Source organism: Microcaecilia unicolor, chromosome 2 (assembly GCF_901765095.1).
Source record: "Microcaecilia unicolor chromosome 2, aMicUni1.1, whole genome shotgun sequence".
NCBI lineage: Eukaryota > Metazoa > Chordata > Amphibia > Gymnophiona > Siphonopidae > Microcaecilia > Microcaecilia unicolor.
The window spans coordinates 471,090,221-471,110,668 of NC_044032.1; positions in this window are offsets into that span (position 1 = coordinate 471,090,221).

A 20,448-nucleotide genomic window follows, 5' to 3' on the forward strand; every position below is an offset into this window, starting at 1 on the left:
ATTGATATTCTACTTATTCCTTCATTATATATCAGGTAATTTAAATCACCCATTATTATTGTGTTCTTCAGTTTGTTAGCCTCCCTAATTTCTAATAATATTTCTACATCTGTCTGTTCATCCTGGCCAGGTGGACGGTAGTACACTCCTATCACTATCCTTTTCCCCTATACACATGGAATTTCAATCCATAGGAACTCCAAGATGTGTTTTGTGTCCTGCGGAATTTTTAGTCTATTTGATTTAAGGCCCTCCTTAACATACAATGCTACCCCTCCACCAATTTGATCCACCCTATCACTACAATAACATTTGTACTCTGGTATGATAGTTTCCCACTGATTATCCTCCTTCCACCAGGTCTCAGAGATGCCTATTATATCTAACCTTTTCATTTAGTGCAATATATTCTAACTCTCCCATCTTATTTCTTAGGCTTCTGGCATTCATATATAGACATATTCATATATAGACATATGTTTGTTATTCCTATTTCCATCTTGCTCAGCAGTTGACAGTGACAATTTGCAATTTTTTTATTTAAAGACACCTGGGAGCTCATTTTCAAAGCACTTAGCCTTGCAAAGTTCCATAGTGCCTTGAAAATACACCTCTTTGTCTGCTATGGTCTTTATTGCAATCTCGCTATCGGGATACCCTATCTTCCCTGTTTTTGTGATATCTTTGAAAGATATCTTGTTCCAAAGCATGTGCTTTTGAATGACTGTCATCCTTCCCCCACCTTCTAGTTTAAAAGCTGCTCTATCTTCTTTTTAAATGCCGATGCCAGCAGCCTGGTCCCACCCTGGTTAAGGTGGAGCCCATCCGTTCCTAATAGGCTCCCCTTTACCCAGTATGTTCCCCAGTTCCTTACAAATCTAAAACCCTTCTCCCTGTACCATCACCTCATCTATGCATTGAGACTCTGGAGCTGTGCCTGTCTCTTGGGCCCTGCGCATGGAATAGGGAGCAGTTTTGAAAATGCTACCCTAGATATTCTGGATTTGAGATTTTTACCTAAGAGCCTAAATTTAGCTTCCAGAATCTCTCCCCCATATTTTCCTATGTCATTGGTACTCACATGTACCAAGACAGCCAGCTCCTCCCCAGCACTATCTAAAATCTTATCTAGGTGATACGTGAGGACCACCACCTTCGCATTAGACAGGAAGGCAAGTGACCAGGCAATCCTCATGTCCACCAGCCACCCAGCTATCTACATGCCTAATAATCGAATCACCAACCAGTGTTGAGGCCCCTTTTACCGCAGTGGGTAAAAGGCTCTCTTTTTTTCTGACAACAAAATGGCAGTGAACCACTTGCCACGTGGCCATTTTGGTAGCGAGCACATACTGCTACCCATTGAGGTGGTGTCCAAAATACAGCAAAAGGCACCAGGAGCCTTCAGAAACAGGACACAATTCATTTAATGATAACTGATTTTCCAATGTGGACCCGACAGTAGTCAGTTCCAGACGGGGGTTGACAAGTCAATTAAAAGACCCCTGACGCAGGTGAAACACAGCCCATGTCGGGTCCACATTGGAAAAACAAATTTTATCATTTGTGTCCTGTTTCTGAAGGCTCTTGGTGCCTTTAGCTGTATTTTGGACAAAATCCTGTGTTAAGCCACAGTAACTGTAAATTTTACCACATACTCTTTAGAGAATTGCACTAACCATTTGGTTAGTGTGGGAGCCCTTACCACCATCTCAATGGGTGGTGGTAAGGGCTCCCCACTGAAACATCTATGCGGTAAGTGGTTCAAATATTTTATAACATTTTTTTCCATTTTCTCTCAATGCAAAAGCATATCTTTACTGCTGCTTGTCCTATGGGCCATGTGGCACTATATGTGTGCTAAGGTCCATTAGTGTGTGCTAAGCTTTAGTAAAATGGCCCCTTAGCAATTTATAAAAAGCTAGAATCAGATATTCCACTCATATCCCACCATAAGCCAGCAGCAGGCTAATAAAAGTTGATATATCAAATGCAAAAAGGATTTGACTTGTGATTTGGTGGGTTCTGTTTCCTTGCAGTTCAGCTTGAACAGAGCGCTGATAAATACAGGCTTTTTAAATTCAAGGGATTTTGGATTTATTATTTTCCATTTTGCTTACTTATAATATCCATCCAGGTTTCTTCATTAAACTGATTAATGCTTGTCAGGAGTCATATTCTGTACTTTCAGCAGCTGTTACTCTGCAAAATTTGAACTGTTGAAATACATAGCTCTAACTTCAAAGCTCTAACTTCAATACCTTTTAAAGACAAATTGCATGATGAAAGGAGAAAAATATTAGGATTTCTCCTAAGATATTGATTGTTTATCCATATATGGTGAGATTTGATTATATAATCATTAATTTAATTTAATTTAAAGCTTTATAAACCACTTTTCAGGATATATACAGTTGCCCCACCCACACCCCCAAAGCTGTGTGCAATAACAAAGCATAATATAAAAGCAACAAACGGTGCAAAAAATCAAAACAGATCCAGCATATATGGCTGAAAACCCACTTTTCTTGAAATCAAGTCAACAAGCAATCACCAAAATGCCTATTCAGAGTCAAAAGCCCCATGTATCCTGTCTAATTTGTATGGTTATGGCAAAAATATCTCTCCTGACTAAGAAACCTATTTACAAATGTGTGTGTTATCTTTTTGTAATTGGCAAAATTATTGAATAGCAACTGCTAAGCTTTAGGGGCCCTTTTACGAAGGTGTGCTAAGCCCCAAATCCAGGCTCAGCACACAGAAAAAAGCTTAATGAAGGACACACTAAAGCATCCTGAAGTAATGTCCTCCATTTATGCATATTAATCGTGTGCTATTTATTGTTTTTTATTCTGAGGGAGTGGCATGGGTCGGGAATTGACATTACTGTGTGCTTACTCAGTAATGCAGTGTTAACAGGGGAGCACTTAGCACCTCCCTAAATAGAAGGTAGTAAGTGGTCCCGTGTTAATATTTTTACAAGCTTTGCATACTAATTTTAAAAATTAGCGCAAGACCTTCAAAAATAGAAAAAAGTCCTATTTTACTGCTTCAGTTAAAACTGGATTAGCATGAAAAAGTCCTGCGTTGAGACTCACTAAGCCCATTTTTTACTGCATCTTAGTAAAAGCACCCCATAGGGGTCCTTTGGCAAAGACGCACTAGTGTGTTTAGCATGCGCTAAAAATGAGCATACACTAAACATTTGAGATGCCCATAGATTTCTGTGGGCGTCTCGAACATTTAACGCTTGTTAATCATTAGTGCACGCTAAACATGCTGGCGTGCCTTTATAAAAGGACCCCTTAATTTGTAGTCAAAATGGAAGTAGAGCTGGAACATGGAGCAAATGGGCCAGAGAAGGAGAGGACTGAGAGTGGTCTGGGTCCCCAGGCACTGAGGGTGATGTGGACCTCTGCCTAGCCGCTGCCCAACACATCCTACTGCCGCATTGCTGCCTTCTACCGCCGCAGCCGACACCCCAGCTGCCCCGGCCTACCTGAAGGGTCCTGGTGGTTTAGTGGTCTCTGTGGGGTGGGAAGCATGTTCTTTCCTGCCCGTTGTGCTACCGCTGTTCCGCTGCCTGCCGGGGCTGCTGCTTTCAAAATGGTGGCCAAGACTTCCCGCGGTGGTCTCATGGGTCTTGGCAGTCTTGCGAGACTTCCACAGGGAGTCTCAGCTGCCATTTTTAAAGTATGGCAGTGCCAGGCAGGGGGAATAGCGGCAGCACAACGGGCAGGAAAGAACATGTTCCTCCACTCAGAGGTCACTAGATGACCAGCGGCGCACCTTTAAAGGTAGGACTGTGGAGGGCTGTAGTATGTGTCAGGCATCCGGGCAGAGCCTTTGGGCCCCCTAGAGCCTCAGGGCCCTTGGGCACTGCCCGGTTGCCCAAATGGTCAGTCTGCCTCTGGGCCAGGGGCAGGACCAATAGGAGGAGAGGTTGGATCATGTAGCAGAATGACTGTTCTCTGCTCTCTCTGTGTTTCAGGTTCACTCCCTCCCCTCCCCCCCTTTTTTTCCCTGTAGGCTGCTTGGAACACAATATCCCTGTTGCTTTGGAGTCTGAGAAGTGGGGGCAGAAATGCATTCTAGGCCATTCTCCAAAAATTAAGCCCTGGAAACGGCAAAACCTCTCGCTTATCTGCTAGGGGTACTTACAGCAGTATTCCACTCACTTAATGTAGATAAAAAGTAAACAAAAATTAACAAATGAGCAGAAATGCAGATAATGTAATGCAGTTAACTACACCTATTGAGGTGGCATTAACTGCTCTATGCTATCTACTTGATTAACAGTTAATGCATGTAACTATCTGTGCTCTAACTGTGAGGCAGTCACCACCCATTTTTTGCCCCCTCCCATACTAAGAGGTTAGTTCTATAACTTTGCACTTACATACAGGCACCTGATTGGCTCATAGCCTATAAAGGAATGTAGGCACTGACTTTCATATATAGACCACTAGTATAACTGGGTATGTTCATGTGTGTGCATTTAGGTGTGAGCTTTTCCACCAGCCATAGAGCTGGCATAAGAATGATTGCTTATATTCCAGGGCAGGGGTGGGCAACTTCGGTCTTCACGGGCCACAAACCAGTCAGGTTTACAGGATTTCCTCAATGAATGTGCATGAGATTATTTGCATGCATCATTGTATGCAATTAGATATCATACATATTCAATAGGGAAATCCTGAAAACTTGACTTGGGTGGTGGCCCTCGAGGTTTCCCACCTCTGTTCCAGGGATAACTTTGAGTCCACCTCTTGTTATGCTCAGAGTCTGCCCATGTGTATGTCTACCCACAAATTACATACTATGTAGAATATGTGTGTAATTACAGAATAGTGTGCAGCAGGGATGCTGGAGTTCAAAATTATGAGTGCTTCAAACATACCAGGTTTTCAGGATATCCCTAATGAATATGCATCTTATCAAATAATCGGGTTCACAATCTAAATAAAAGTGGAGACAATATACAATACTATCACAACCCACTTTAAGATCAATATCAAAATAAACAACTTTATTAACAAAACAATGAAAAGCTCAGACATGCAAGATGTTTTAACTGCATTTATGGAAGCAAGTGAACAGCTTGTGACTTGGTACTCCAGCAGTTCGTAGAGAATTTCTTGACTTGAATGGACAGCCTTTTGAAGTTTGATTTGATTGAATCTGTGGTGAATTTAATGACCGGAGACGACAGGACTATAATAAATCCCAATAAATGCATTTACTGCAAAGGCTTTACAGTTACCATATGTTCATTTTTGTTTTAAACTGCAGTAACTGTTTGACTTCCTTCTCCAGCAAGTTTACCTCTTCTGGGGACAAGTTGGGCTTCCTCAGGTGCACTCAAAATGAGGAGGGTACACTTCCTTATAAAATAGACATTTGGGAACATAACTCCTTAGGTGCATATGAAGCAAAAGTTTGGATGCAGTGTTTTTATGTGTGGTAATTTAAAATACAGGTGTACATGTTTGCTTCCCTCCTGTGTGCATCTAGTTTGGACAAATTCTATGTATTCATCTGCCTGCTTTTACAAGCTGATTTCCTAACTGAAAAATATTTCTGTTGTCCACCCTGATTAGATTGTAAGCTTTAATTAGATTGTAAGCTCTTTGAGCAGGGACTGTCTTTCTTCTATGTTTGTGCAGCGCTGCGTGCGCCTTGTAGCGCTATAGAAATGCTAAATAGTAGTAGGTAAATAGTAGTAGTTCTTCAGACAACTTTCCCTTAAAGAGGTGACTTTGATACTTGGGGGCTCATTTTCAAAAGAGAAAAATGTTCACAATGGTATTTTTAAAACCAATTTTAGACATTTTTCTATGAAGTCCATCAGAAATACATTAAAAGGAGGCATGTCAGGGATATGTTAAGAGTGGGATCTGAGTGTTCCTAACACTTGGATGCTTTACAGCCATAATAGAACAAAACAAAAACATCCAGGACTAAAACTAAGACATTTTGGTCTAGACCTGTTTTCAGAATGAATAAGGCACAAAAAGGTGCCTTAAATAACCAGTAGAGGGAATCAGGGGTGACCCCCAAAATATTCCATAGTGGTCACTGACCCCCTCCCACCCCTCAAAAAATGTGAAGAAAAATATGACTTTCCAGCCTCTATGACAACCTCAGATATTAAAGTCAGGTCTATTAGAGCAGCATGCAGGTCCCTGGAGTAGGGGCGTAGCCAGACCTCGTGGTGGGAGGGGGCCAGAGCCCGAGGTGGGGGGGCACATTTTAGTTTGCCGCCTTGCCGCCTCGCCCCCTCCCCACCTTGCCGCTCTCCCTCATGTCATCACCGCTTCCCCGCACTGCCTTGTCGCTCCCCCCCCCCAAAACAAATACCTTTGCTGGTAGCGGTCCCCAACCCCCGCCAGCCGAAGCCTTCTTCAGCGCCAGTCTCCGGCGCAGCCGCGTTTGCTGCCCTGCTCTTTCATCTTGCTGACGTCCTCCTGTGCACACTGCTTTACGTGAAACTGCTCAGTTTCATGTAAAGGAGCGTGCACAGGAGGACATTAGCAAGAAGAAAGAGCATGGCAGTGAATGCAACTGCGCCGAGACTGGCGCTGAAGAAGGCTTTGACTGGTGGGGGTTGGGGACCCTCGCCAGCAAAACAGGGGGCCCGGATGAAATTTGCAGGGGCCCAGGCTCTCGTGGCCCGACCTAGCTACGCCCCTGCCCTGGAGTAGTGTAGTGGTTGGAGCAGTGCACTGTGGAGTGGGGGATTTAAGTCCCTATCTCCCTATACCTGTCACACTTGTAGTGGAAACTGTGACCCCTCCCAAAGTCACCAAAACCCTACTGTACCCACATATATGTGCCCCCTTCATCCATAAAGGCTATTGTAGTGGGAGTACAGTGGGGGACCGTGTGTTTTGTGTAGGATTTGGAGGGATCAAGGGACAAGATAAGGGAGTAAAGGTGAGATGTGTGCCTGTGGGCATTTTCGTGAAGTGCATAGAAGTGCTCTCTATGATGCCCCGTTGCTCTCCTGGGATGTCTGAGGGACTGGTCTACTAAAAATGCTGGCTCTTCCTACATCCCAATGGCATGAATCTCTACGTTTAGTATTTATTCATTTTTTGTTTTTTTGAAAATTGTCCAAAAAACAAAATGACCAAAGCACAAAACCTTTTTCTAAAACAGTATTTAAAAAAAAAAAAACAGAACAAGATAGGCTTTTTTTCCCCCAAAATGACCTTCTTTCCTATTCGGAAATTCGGACTTAGACGACATATCGAAAATGCTCCTCATGGCATCATTACGGAGAACACATTGAAATCCTCAGCTCAATATACTGTGATGCTCAAAAAAGCAAATAAAATGCTATAAGGGGTTCCAAGAACAGCAACCAAAATGCTAAAGGGGATGCAATAGCTCCCTCAAGAGGAAAGGCTAGACAGGTTATGGCTCTTCAGCAAGAATGTGCACAGAGAAAAATAATTCAGCTCTTTGTTTCTGTTCATTTGCCTATGTTCCTAATTTTCAACCTTTGTTTGGTTTCACACATTTGTTTTAAGAAAAAAAATACATTAATTGAGCTTAGCGTGAATTAAATTGTCTTATAACACTACTGTGCTCATTTTCAAAGCAGATGGATGTCTTAAACTGCCTAATAAAAACGTCCGTCTGCTAAAAACATCCAAATCCTGTGTCTGCCCTCTCACTGGGTGTGAATGGCATGCAGTTTAAACCAGAGTAAAGAATATCACTATGAGAAGACTCAGAACTCTTGAACCAAACTCTTCCTTAATGCAGTAATCAAACAAGGAAAAATAACTTACAGTTCATATGTGCTGGAAAGAGTTTTTGTCTTGCAAACTGGGAGTCTGTTCTCCACCAGCTCTGTTTCTCTCTCTCTCTCCATACAAGGGAGAAGCTGGGAGTAATGACTCCTAACAACTACTCACTTGCCCTGTCCTTTTATCCTCACCTCTTTATTCCCTTAGCCTTAATTGTTCTGTCTGTTTACCTGTCTTATCTAGATTGTAAGCTCTTTGAGCAGGGACTGTCTTTTTTGTGTATGGTGTACAGCGCTGTGTATGCCTTGTAGCGCTATAGAAATGATAAATAGTAGTAGTAGTAGTAGTAATTCAATAACACACTAATGATGCTGTTTATACTTTTACACTGGTAAAATTTTGATAGTGTCATAGTAGCTTGAAGGGTGTCATATACAGCAAAATACAACACAGGCAGTATTAGTTCACACAGGAGATATGCTGCAGAATAACTCTACAGACCCAATAGAGAGAGAGAAGGTGGAGGGGGAGAACTTGTGTAGCACGCATAGGGAACAAGGAAAGCCAATAGAAAGAGTCCCAAAAGATAGAGGGAGCACGACATGTGCTCTGAAGGAGCCAATCACAGGAAAGTACATGATTACAAGGATTTGTAATTCAAGAGCTTGACCCAATTCCCTGACTCCATACAAATAAGGGGCAGAACATCCTGATTTTGGACAGTTAAAATTTGGACTTTTCACAGTGCAGTTCATCCAGATAGCAAGGGGATATGTTTTGGGTGGGACTAGGGAGGGCCTAAAAGTAGGATGTCCAACAGGGATTTTCAAAAGAGAAGAAATGTCCATGCCTAAAAAGAAGAATGTTTTTATTTAGACCTGTTTCAGCCACGTCCAAGTTACAAAATGTTGCTTTAATTGAGCATCTGACCATTGGCAGAATTAAGGAATGACCTGTCCTTAATCCCCCAGTTGTTGGTGTCCATCTCCCTCTCCCTTGTAAGTGAAACTAGAAAGGAAAACCAGGATGTATGTCAGCTGCAGATATTATAATCTTTCTCAAAGCAACAGATAAACAGGTCAGTGGTTAGTGCATTGGATTGTAAATTAAGGGACCCAGGTTTAAGTTCTACTTCAACTCTGTTTTGTTTTTCTTTTTTAATAATTCTGAGCCTTCCAGAAACAGAAAAATATCAACTGTACCTAAGACGCCTGCAAACCTAAAGGCTACTGAAGTGGTGTACATTCAGGTACAGCAGATATTTTTTTGGTCCTGGAGGGATCACATTTATTTATTTATTTATTTATTTATTTTATTTGTTACATTTATACCCCACATTTTCCCACCTATTTGCAGGCTCAATGTGGCTTACATAGTGCCGTCAAGGCGATCGGCAAGTCGGTTGATAACAAATACAAGGTTATAATGTGGTCGGATGAGGTAGATGTACATCGGGCATCATGAGGGTCAAAGGGAATGGAGGTTGTATGTTGTCTATTACAATCATTGGTTGTGTTGTGTTGCTGGGTTTGGGGATTTATGGTGGGTCGGTGGGGTAAGCCTTTTTGAAGAGGTTGGTTTTTAGTGATTTCCTGAAGTTTAGGTGGTCATAGATTGTTTTCACAGCTTTTGGGAGGCCGTTCCATAGTTGTGCACTTATGTAGGAGAAGCAGGATGTGTAGGTTGTTTTGTATTTAAGTCCTTTACAATTTGGGTATTGTAGGTTAAGGTATGATCGTGATGATCCGATTCTGTTTCTGGTTGGTAGATCTATGAGGTCTGTCATGTATCCTGGGACTACTCCGTAGATAATTTTGTGGACCAAAAGATGATCCGTTCTTTGTTTGGGAGCCAGTGCAGCTTCTCACGGAGGGGTTTAGCACTTTCGAATCGTGTTTTATCAAATATCAACCTGGCTGCTGTGTTTATAACAAAAGAGCTATACTGGGGTTTCAACCTGTGTCCCTTAATACTAGACAGACTTTCATGATCTTGTTTTATTTTTTGTCATTCAAAGGTTGGAAAATGGCTATTCTTGTTGGACCTTTTCAGTGCAAAAGTGTCCATCTCACAGCCATAACTGAAGAGGACATCTAGATGTTTTTCCTGTTTGTTTATGGCTGTGAAATGGATGATTTTTTTGTGGACGTTATGAGCAGGACATTTCTGGAGGAACACAGGCATTTTTTAAGGCAAGGTAACAAAACAAATGTGGACTAACAAATGTATATCCTTATTCTTCAGCCTGGACAAGAGATAGGCTACAGGGCCATAAAATCATGAGTGGAGAAGAATGATTAAATAGGGCATGGTTGTTTATCCTTTCAAATAATACTAAAGTGAGGAGACATTCCATGAAGCTAATAGATATTTCCTTTAAAACTAATTGAGGGAAGTTTTTTTTTTTCACTTGATACCTGATTAAGCTGTGAAATTGTTGCCAGAAGTTGTGGTGAAATCAGTTAAAGGGAGTAGACAGGTTTCATTATAAGACTGGTAGAATTGGAAAAAGCCATTGCTTATCCCTAGGTGTAAGAACAAGGCTGAATGTGCCTGATACTACTGGTCTCCCATGCTTTGAGACAGCACACAGTGAAACTCTGGCCATAGTCAGTGTGACGGACAGACCATCTGCACATTACTTTTTGCATTTGACATTTAAGTTAAGTAACTTTTTTTTACCTTTTTGAGGATCCACCTTAAGTCAGTTCTGTGAGATTAGTATTTCTACAAAGAAGGCGGTTTTTTTATGCCAGTGAAGATATAACAGCCCTTTGATTTTCCTTAACCTTCGTCTTCTTTAACGACTCTTTGGGTTGGTGGTTGGGCTTTTCAGAGGCTTTTTCCCCTTTATTTCAAAAAATTTAAATTATGCACTTCACATAACTTTAGTCTTATGAAAGGACTTATTGCCATTATATGAGAAATATTGTGGTGTTACATAGAACATAAGAGTAGCCATACTGGGTCAGACCAATGGTCCATCTAGCCCAGTATCCTGTTTTCCAAACAGTGGCCAAGCCAGGCCACAAGTACCTGGCAGAAACCCAATTAGCAGTAATATTCCATGCTACCAATCCCAAGGCAAGCTGTTGCTTCCCCATGTCTGTCTCAATAGCAGACTATGGAATTTTCCTCCAGAAATTTGTCCAAACCTTTTTTAAACCAAGATACACTAACTGCTGTTACCACATCCTCTGGCAAAGAGTTCCAGAGCTTAACTATTCGTTGAGTGAAAAAAATATTTCCTCCTACTTGTTTTTTTTCTTTTTAATTTTCCTTTATTAATCATTTAATAATTCACACAGCAATGTGATTATGCAATTCACATTCAAATAACAAAAGAAATTCTTTACACAAAGTGATATAAGGAAACAATATACACTTTTTTCCGTCCACAACTAAAGAAAAGCGATTCCAAAAAAAGGAAAAAAAGCAAAAAAATATTAGATTGTTATTACACACTTGCTACCTCTAAATTCAGACTCCAGCCTGCTGTGTAGGAGGGCATGTAACAGTCACTTCAACTCTAGCATCTAGAAAATCTTTAAGCTGTTTAGGGTCTACAAATTGAAATTGTTTGCCCTCAAGCAGAACAGTACATATACAAGGAAAACATAAAACAAAATTAGCTTTCAAGGCTTCTACTCTGGGACGGAGTTCCAAAAAGGCCCTACGTCTCGCTTGTGTCGGCCTAGAAAGATCAGGAAAAATCCTAACTTTGGAGCCCATAAACAGTTCATCTAAATGCCTCAGGGAAAGTCTTAACACAGCATTCCGATCCGGCTCCAGCACAAAAGTGACTAACATTGTAGTCCTGTGGGTAATCACATCCAGTGAACTTTCCAGGAAGGAAGTAAGGTTCATTTATTCACCCATTTCTCGTCTAGGGGGATCTCCCAATGTCCCCCTAATATTCCAGATATAATGGGCCCGAGTTATGGGAGGCAATGAATCTTTGTCCATTCCCAGAATGTCAATCATATATTTTTTCACCATCTCTATTGAAGGAATTAAAGGAGACTTGAAGAAATTAAGAAACCGAAGGTTAAGTCTCCGAGACTGGTTTTCAAGGTATTCCAAACGTTTATGTAAAAAATTATTGTCCTTAACCAAAGCGGATTCCAAAGACCCCATTTCTTGAATCTTGGTATCCACTTTTTCAATCTTAGAGGACTGCTGTGCTGTCACCTGTGCCTGAATCAGAACTGCTTCTGAAAGAGTCTTAATATCATTAGTATTTTCTTTTAGCATACTTTGCATAGAGGAGTGGGTGTTATATACCATATCCCACAGTGACTCAAGTGTCACAATAGAGGGCTTGCTTATTCCACCTGATGGCAAAAGGGAGTGTGGTGGGATCTCGGTACGAGAGAGTCTATTGACAATACCTTGCGGCAGTACCTTTAAGGCCATTTCGGCCGAAAACGCAGGGTCCGAGGTACCACTCAAATTCGCTGCTGTCCTCCCCTCTGTCAGCTCCGAATTTACCCCTTCGGTGTCGAATATTGTCTGGGCTGCGGCGAGTAATTCACTTCCTGGCTGTGGAGGATCCCTGCGGTCTTCGGGGCTCAAAGAAACCCCGTCTCCGCTTCCCATTGACGTCGGCACGTCGACAGTGGCAGAAGGAGTCGACGTACATAGAGGTCCCGGCGGCGTCCTGGGGAACTGCAAAATCGATTGCCTCAATGCCGACGAAGGCCCAGGAGCCGAGGTAAGCTCCCTCACATTCCCCCTCCGCTTTCCCATCACTAACGACGAGACGAGGGAACCACAAGAGGCAACAGTCCACAGTGTCCTTAGGGAGCTCACTCAGGTGTGTGTGTGCAAAACGCCATCTTGGAATCCCTCCTATTTGTTTTTAAAAGTATTTCCATGTAACTTTCTTGAGTGTCCCCTAGTCTTTGTACTTTTGGAAAGAGTAAACAATCAATTTACTTCTACTCGTTCAACACCACTCAGGATTTTGTAGACCTCAATCATATCTACCTTCATCTGTCTCTTTTCCAAGCTGAAGAGCCCTAACCTCTTTAGCCTTTCCTCATATGAGAGGAGTTCTATCCCCTTTTTCATTTTGGTCGCTCTTCTTTGAACTTTTCCAAATTCTGCTATATCTTTTTTGAGATATGCCAAACAGAACTGAATGCAATACTCAAGGTGTGGTCGCACCATGGAACGATGCAAAGGCATTATAGTATTTTCGATCTTATTCACAATCCTTTCCCTAATAGTTCCTAGCATCGTGTTTGCTTTTTTTGGCCGCTGACGCACACTGAGCAGAAGATTTCAGTGTATTATCTACAGTGACACCTAGATATTTTTCTTGAGCACTGACCCTCAAGGTGGACCCTTGCATCAGGTAACTATGATTTGGATTATTCTTTCTAATGTGCATCACCTTGCATTTGCCCACAATAAATTTCATCTGTCATTTGGATGCCCAGTCTTCCAATTTCCTAAGGTCTTCCTGCAATATTTCACAGTATGTACCTGTTTTAACAATCTTGAGGTCCGTCAAGCCCAATATCCTGTTTAGTGGCCAATCCAGGTCACAAGTACCTGGCAAGATCTTAAAACCATACACTGCTTATCTTAGAAATAAGCAGTGGATTTTCTCCAAGTCCATCTTAATAATGACATGGACTTTTCAGAAATTAACCAAACCTTTTTTAAACCCTGCTAAGCTAACTGCTTTTACTATAGTCGCTGGCAATTAATGCCAGAATTTAATTACACATTGAGGGTCTCTTTTACTTAGGTGCACTAGCATTTTTAGTGTGTGCTAATATATGTTAGAGACTCCCATATGGATGTCTCTAACATTTAGCACACCCTAAATATTAGCGCATACTAAAAACGGTAGCACACCTCTAGTAAAAGACCCCCGGAAGGAGCTGATATTGTTAACTTACAGGTGTTGAACAATGCAATACTCTTCTCAAAATACCAGCTTGAACCTGGCCCTTCTGTTAATAGTTTTATAAACCAAAGAAATTTAAAATGAATTCTGACTAAAATGAGAGACCAATGCACAGTTCTTAAATATGATCTAACCCCTTTCAGAATAGTACTGGCCACAGTTTATCCCTGAAAATGACATAGTGTGTGCGCTAAAAATGTCAGTGACATTGTGCTTGCTATTTTTTGTCAGCGCCCAGGGAGGAAAAACTAGCATGCATTTTTCTATATCAGTGCTGCTTTACTTCTCTGACCTAATCATGTGCCAAGATTATATATTTGTTATAGTGCTAAAAGTATACCTAGTCCACAACTTTTACTGGTGAGCACAGAACAATTTTTAGACAGGGTGATGTAGGTGTATTGCTCCATTTTAATACAACCATGATTGCTTTGAACATTTTTCCTTTAATTGATTACATTTGTCATTGGTTATTTCTTTAAATCCACAGCTGGAATTTCCCAAACTTGTTTTAGCTCATATTTGATATAGTTTAACTATATCTATATCTACCTGTTTATTGCAGAATTTTTCAACCAGTGTGCTGTGGCTGCTCCTCAAGTGTGCTGTTGTGCCTCTGGGAATCCCCTTCAGATAAAATCATGAGATGCCTATGATCTCCTTCCTCCAGTTCCTTGGGTCTCTCACCTTTCCACCACAATCTTCAGACTTTGCAGTTGATGGCAGTTATTAGACCAGGCCTTCCTCTGGCCAGCCCAAGGGTCATTCCTCTGATGTGACATCCTTTTGCCACACAGGAGGGACACAGCAGAGGAAAAACCTCGCAATGGCCAGAAGAAGGTCTGTTTTAAAATCTGCTGGCAACGCAAAGTTTGAAAGAATCAGCCTAGAGAGGAGATAGAGGGCCAAGGGATATGTGGAGGAAGGTAGGAACAAAGATTACACCCAAAGGAGAAGGGAGACAGACTGCACATGTGTGGGAGAGAAGGGAAGAGGGGAGACAGGCTGCACATGTTTGAGAGGGAAGTGAAGAAGGCAGCACATGTGTGGGTGGGAAGGGGAAGGGAAGTGGGGAGATAGGGCAGGAGGTTAGAAAAGAAATTGCAAATGGAAAGGAAGACCTGGAAACAGAGTTAAGAGCACAGACAGAGGAAAGAAAAGCCAAAGATTGGGAACAAGATGATTGGAATAATAAAATCACCAGACTATAAAGAAAGGAAAAATGGTTTATTTTCTGTTTAGCAACTGAATTATGTTGATGTTGAGAATTTACATCTGTTCTGAAAGGGGTTAGATCATATTTAAGAACTGTGCATTGGTTTCTCATTTTAGTCAGAATTCATTTTAAATTTCTTTGGTTTATAAAACTGTTGGCTTTATTTGCTCTGTACAGGTTATATAGTTCTTTTTATTTCTCTAGTGTTGCATGTCATGCAGATTCTAGTATCTCTGCTTTCAGCTTTTGTCTGCATATTTTTTTGTGGTTCCCTATTTTGTATCAGGTTACAGGTACGGATGGGGATGGAGGAGATTACTTGTAAGAATGGAATGGATCTTAGTCGGGGAATGGCGGGTATGGGTTAGATTTCAGTGGTGTGCCTTGACAATTTTTGTGCCTTGTAAGTGTGCCATGAGATGAAAAAGGTTGAAAAGCACTGATCTATATACACACACTGAACTATTGTCTACACTATTTGGCTATCTATCTTAAAATCAAGAAAGCTCCTGGGAAACTAGCCTGGTTTGTAAGTCAGGTGCTTACTATTGTTTGAACTGTATTGCTCCCCACTGGAGATGTAATTTGTTATAGATTCTTGAACAGGGCATCAAATTTATGTCAGCATATGAGAACTTGAGTTGGCCTGGGAGAAAGTAGTAGAAAGAATGTGGATTCATACAATAGTTTGACAGCAACTAATTGTCATATAGCCTGTGCTACAACGATACTTCCTCTGACATGTGCTAAATGGCTGCCACTGTTGCTATGGTACCTGCTAGATGCATTTGTTCAGGCCAAAATGAAGAAAAATTATCTCCATTCTCAGACATAAGGACCTATGTGGAAACAACACTGACAGAAAATAGCATTTTATAGAGCTGTAATAAGAAATCTCAAATGTATAAGAATGTAACATGTTTGTGGGGTTTATTGCTATCCAAATGGAAAAATGCAAGCATACATGGACAATGAAATTTAGAAAAACAAAGGGAAGAAGTAACTGTGAGAGGCTGAAATACCCCCTCCCCCCCAGACATTCAAACAGTCAATCTTGTCAGTTAATTGCACCAGGAGAAACACAGCCTAATGCAGTGTGGGCATTCTGTGGCCTGCCAATGAATTTTACATGGCCCATGAGACCATGGCAAGTATACACAGATTTAAAAAAAATGTATTTCATAAATATTTTCAGAGTAGCCATTGTAGCAGTTTGTACATCATTTTAGTTACATCTTTTATTTATTTATTTATGATAGAAAGTCTATAGAGCTCTGTGCATTTCCGGTTACAATATTACATAATGTTGAGTTTTGGTAGAGGTAGTACTGACATTCATATGTCCTTTTGTGTATTAAGGTTGCCTAATCCTGGTCTTATGTGAGTGAATGAACAGAATTTGCCAGAAAAGGATGGATCATGTCTGTAATGGGTAGTTGCAGAAGAGCTGACCATTTGAATGGGCCTATAGCAAGTTTACCTTGACAAGAAAGGATGGTAATTCCTTCATTATTTCTTTCACTTTGAAATCTTACATAGAAAAAAAACAAACTGGTATGTCATAAATAAATAAATAAACAAACAAACAAACAAAGGCTGCATTTAAATTAAAATGTTTAATTGCAATTAATTATGCAATTAAATGTGGATCATAGCAGCTCATTTGGGGGCCCATGCATTTCCTCACTCTCCCCCCCCCCCCCAACTACATTAGGTATCATACCTTTGCTGGTGGGGATGCTGATGCACCGCCACCCAAAAAAATCCAATAAAAACTTACCCCTTCCTCCTTGTACTACCTCAAGAACGAGGAAGTCAGCATGATGCCTCCGGTAACTAATGCTGGCACTTCCTGAGCATGCTTGGGGAGTGCAAGCATCAGTGGCTGGAGGCAAGCTGCTAACTTCCTCACTGTTGAGGCAGTATGAGGAGGAAGAGGGTGACTCAGGCAGCAGATTTCTTTGGCTGGCAGGGCTTCAACTATCCCGCCAGCCATTGAACGGGTTCTGCAGCTTTGGAGGGGGCTTAGCCCAGAGTAGGGGGTGGGGGCCCAGATTTCCAAGGCCCTCCACATGACTAGGACACTGATAAAGGTCAAATATCTTCCTTTCTCCCTCCCCCAGATCTAATTCCATCTCCCTCCCTCTCCCCCAGGTCCACTATCTCTTTCTCTTCTCTCTCTCTTGCCCCCTCCCAGAATACACCACTTCTATCTTTTTCTTCCTTCTCCCCACCCTTTCCACCCCAGGTACATTATCCATTCTCTTTCTCTCTTCCCTCTCTCTCAACCCCCTCCCCCGAGTCCAATTCCAATACCTTTCTCTTTTTCTTCCTTCCCTCCACCCTCTCCACGTCCACTGTATTCTCTCTCTCTCTTTCTCAGAGACTCTCTGAGCCCAACATCTCTCTCCACTTCCATTCCTTCATCCATCTCTCCCTCAATTTATCATCTCTCCCTATTTTTCCCATCCTCACCCTGTGCACAGTCCAGCATCTCTCCTATCTGTCTTGGCCCTGTGGTTCTCTCATAATTCCCTCTCTCCTTCCCCCTCCACCTAGCACTGCTTCAAAAATGGTGGCACCTAGCCCTGCCAAGTGTATCCTGGGATGTGCTGGGTGTGGCTTCATACCATATAAGGCAGCCCTGCTGGAAGAGGAGGGAGTCTACCTCCAACAAAGGTAGGGTGCGGGGAAGAGGGTCACTAGACCACCAGGTTGGAGGGCTTGATTCACAGCCCACAAGGTCATCAGGGCTATACTTGGGGGGATGCTAGGGGGGTTAGGGGGCTAGAGAGACTCACTTGATCTCCAGCCCCCCCCCCCCCAGAACTTGTGTTAGGGGGCAGGGGGACTGGAGTAGAACAATTGAATTTTGATCAGATCTACTGTATCTGGAAGCAACTGTTCTGAGTAACTGATTTGCGTTTGAAGGCACTTAACACAACAGTTTTGGACTTATTTTTGAATGTCTTTAAATAAGGTTTTTAAGCCTATGATGAGGACAGATCTTATTAGCATTTGTTAGGTCATATTGATCGCCAGTAGCCTGCTACACCTTTGTGGTCAGGAGCGCCTTGAGGCTTTTCCTTCTTTATAACAAGACATGTAGAGTTTTTCACGTACATTCATTTATGAATTTAGTGGGCCATTTGTTGGATGTTACTTGGGTGTTCAATGTTAAAAATTTCCAGATGTGCCATTCTCAAACAAGTGACCTTTTGCTTTGGGCATCACCTGTCTTCTGGAAGGTGCTATTCTGCCTCTTGAGACTCTGATTGTGGCTGACTCATTTCTAGCTGTGTCGTACTTCTCGATAATCGTAGTTCCTATTTTATGATTGGACTAGCAGGGACCAGCTTAGAATAGATCTAGCTCATGCTAATGATTAGCATGCACTAAATGAAAAGACACCCTTAGGAATATAATAGGCTTCTTATCATTTAGCACTCACTAATCAGCACATACTAAATCCATTAGCACACCTTAGAAAAAGGACCCCTTAATATTTTTTAACTAGAAATGTGCTTGTGAATGCTGTGCATTGTCATTTTATTTTGATTTGTTATCATAAATTTTTGTTTCAGGGCAATTTTGCAAATTAAGGGGTCCTTTTACTAAGGTGTGCTAATGGATTTAGCGTGCGCTGATTAGTGAGCGCTAAATGATAAGAAGCCCATTTTATTCCTATGGATGTCTTATCATTTAGCATCTACTATTCTTTAGCATGAACTAAATCTACTCTGAGCTGGTTCCTGCTAGACCAATCAGAAAATAGGAACTACAATTACCAGAAGTACAATATACAGCTAGAAATGGGTAAGCCACAGCTAAAAGTTAATGTTTTACTTACCCAAGGGCTTGTTCTTTACTGGAATCTTTGTTCACCCAGGTTTTACAATCCTGTAAAAAGTTCATAAGATGATCAACCATTCATGATGATCCTGCACAGAATACATAAGCTGATTAGGGTTTAAAAAAGATATGTCTTAGACTCATTGATCATCTTATGTTTGCACACCTGTAGTGGAGACCTGTTATATTAAGGTTAAGATCTTCTGCTATTGTGCTTGCATCTCAGCTGCAACATCAAGAAGAATCCAAAAGGTAGATATTCAGCAAAAGTTAGGGCACCTTTTACAAAGCGGCGATACTCATACTGCCACTTTGCCATGTGCAAATCCGGCACTACTGCTGGGTTACCATAGGAGCCTGGCAGTAGTGCCTGCCCTCAATGAGTGCCATTTCAGGTGCTGAAAAAAACACTTATTTATTTTAGCACCAGGGGCTTACCTGGTAGTAATCGGGCAGCCCCGCATGCTGCCCGGTTACTGCCAGGTTATCATATAATACACATGGAGGAGCATTTTCGAAAGGATGTCCAAGTCAGAATAGAGACATCCAGTTCATAAAGTTTAAAACAAGGGAGAGAGATGCTGGAGACCATGGAGTGGGTGGGATGCTGGACACCATTGATAGGGAGAGTAGAAAGGAAGGAGAGATATGCTGAAGGGGGATAGATGGCGAGAGGTGCTGAAGAGAGGAGGGGCAGGGAAGGAGAGTGATGCTGGAGACCCTGAGGGTGAAATGCTGTACACTATAGGCAGAGTGTTGGAGAAGGGAAGGGGAGTTGCTGAAGGGGAAGGAGAAAGGTGCTACAGACCATGGGGAAGGTATAGAGATGCTACTACTACTACTACTACTACTTATCATTTCTATAGTGCTACTAGCCGTATGCAGCGCTGTACACTTGAACATGAAGAGACAGTCCCTGCTCGACAGAGCATACAATCTAATGGACCATAAGGGATTGAGAATGAGGGAAAGAGAGAGATGCTGGATAAAATGTGTGTGGGGGGGGGGGGAGTAGAAATGCTTGACACCATGTGGGGGGGGGGGGAGGTTGAGAGGGACAGAGGGAATAAGGGGATGCCATAGGAAGGGGCTAGGATGGTATGGAAGTGTTGGGGCGGAGCTTAGGCACCCCAAACAAAAATGTATTCAGCTGTCCCTGCCTAGACCCCTAAATTTTATAAAGATGTTAATGTTACATTAGCTTTTAGGATCTCAATAGTCTTTTAAGATGCCTCTGCAATCCAGTGTTTTTTTGTTTGTTTGTTTGTTTTTGTTTTTGTTTAATGGATACAGTTTTAAAAATAGAGATCTTCAGGGTTTTTTTTCCTCATTATCTTTCTTAGTTTTAATAAATCCAAATCCTTTCTGTTAGTCATATAGAACTTTGTTCAGTATTTCTAAAATCTTTCAAAAAGTAGTCATGATTTCTATGACACCAACATTATTCACCCCTAGGCCTTTTAGGGAAATTGCTGAAGATCCCTGGTTATAAGTTACTATAGAAATGGATGAGATGAAAACAGAGTGACCTTAACCATTGCCAGATTTACCTCAGCTCCTCACTTCTTCCATTGCCGTCTATTTCATTAATAGCTGGCTGAGATATTAAACCCCTAGAGGGTTTCTTGATTAATCTTTTGATTAATTGCATAAATCTATCATTTCTGAACTGCTTATATAGACCTCTGTGTTAGGATATGACT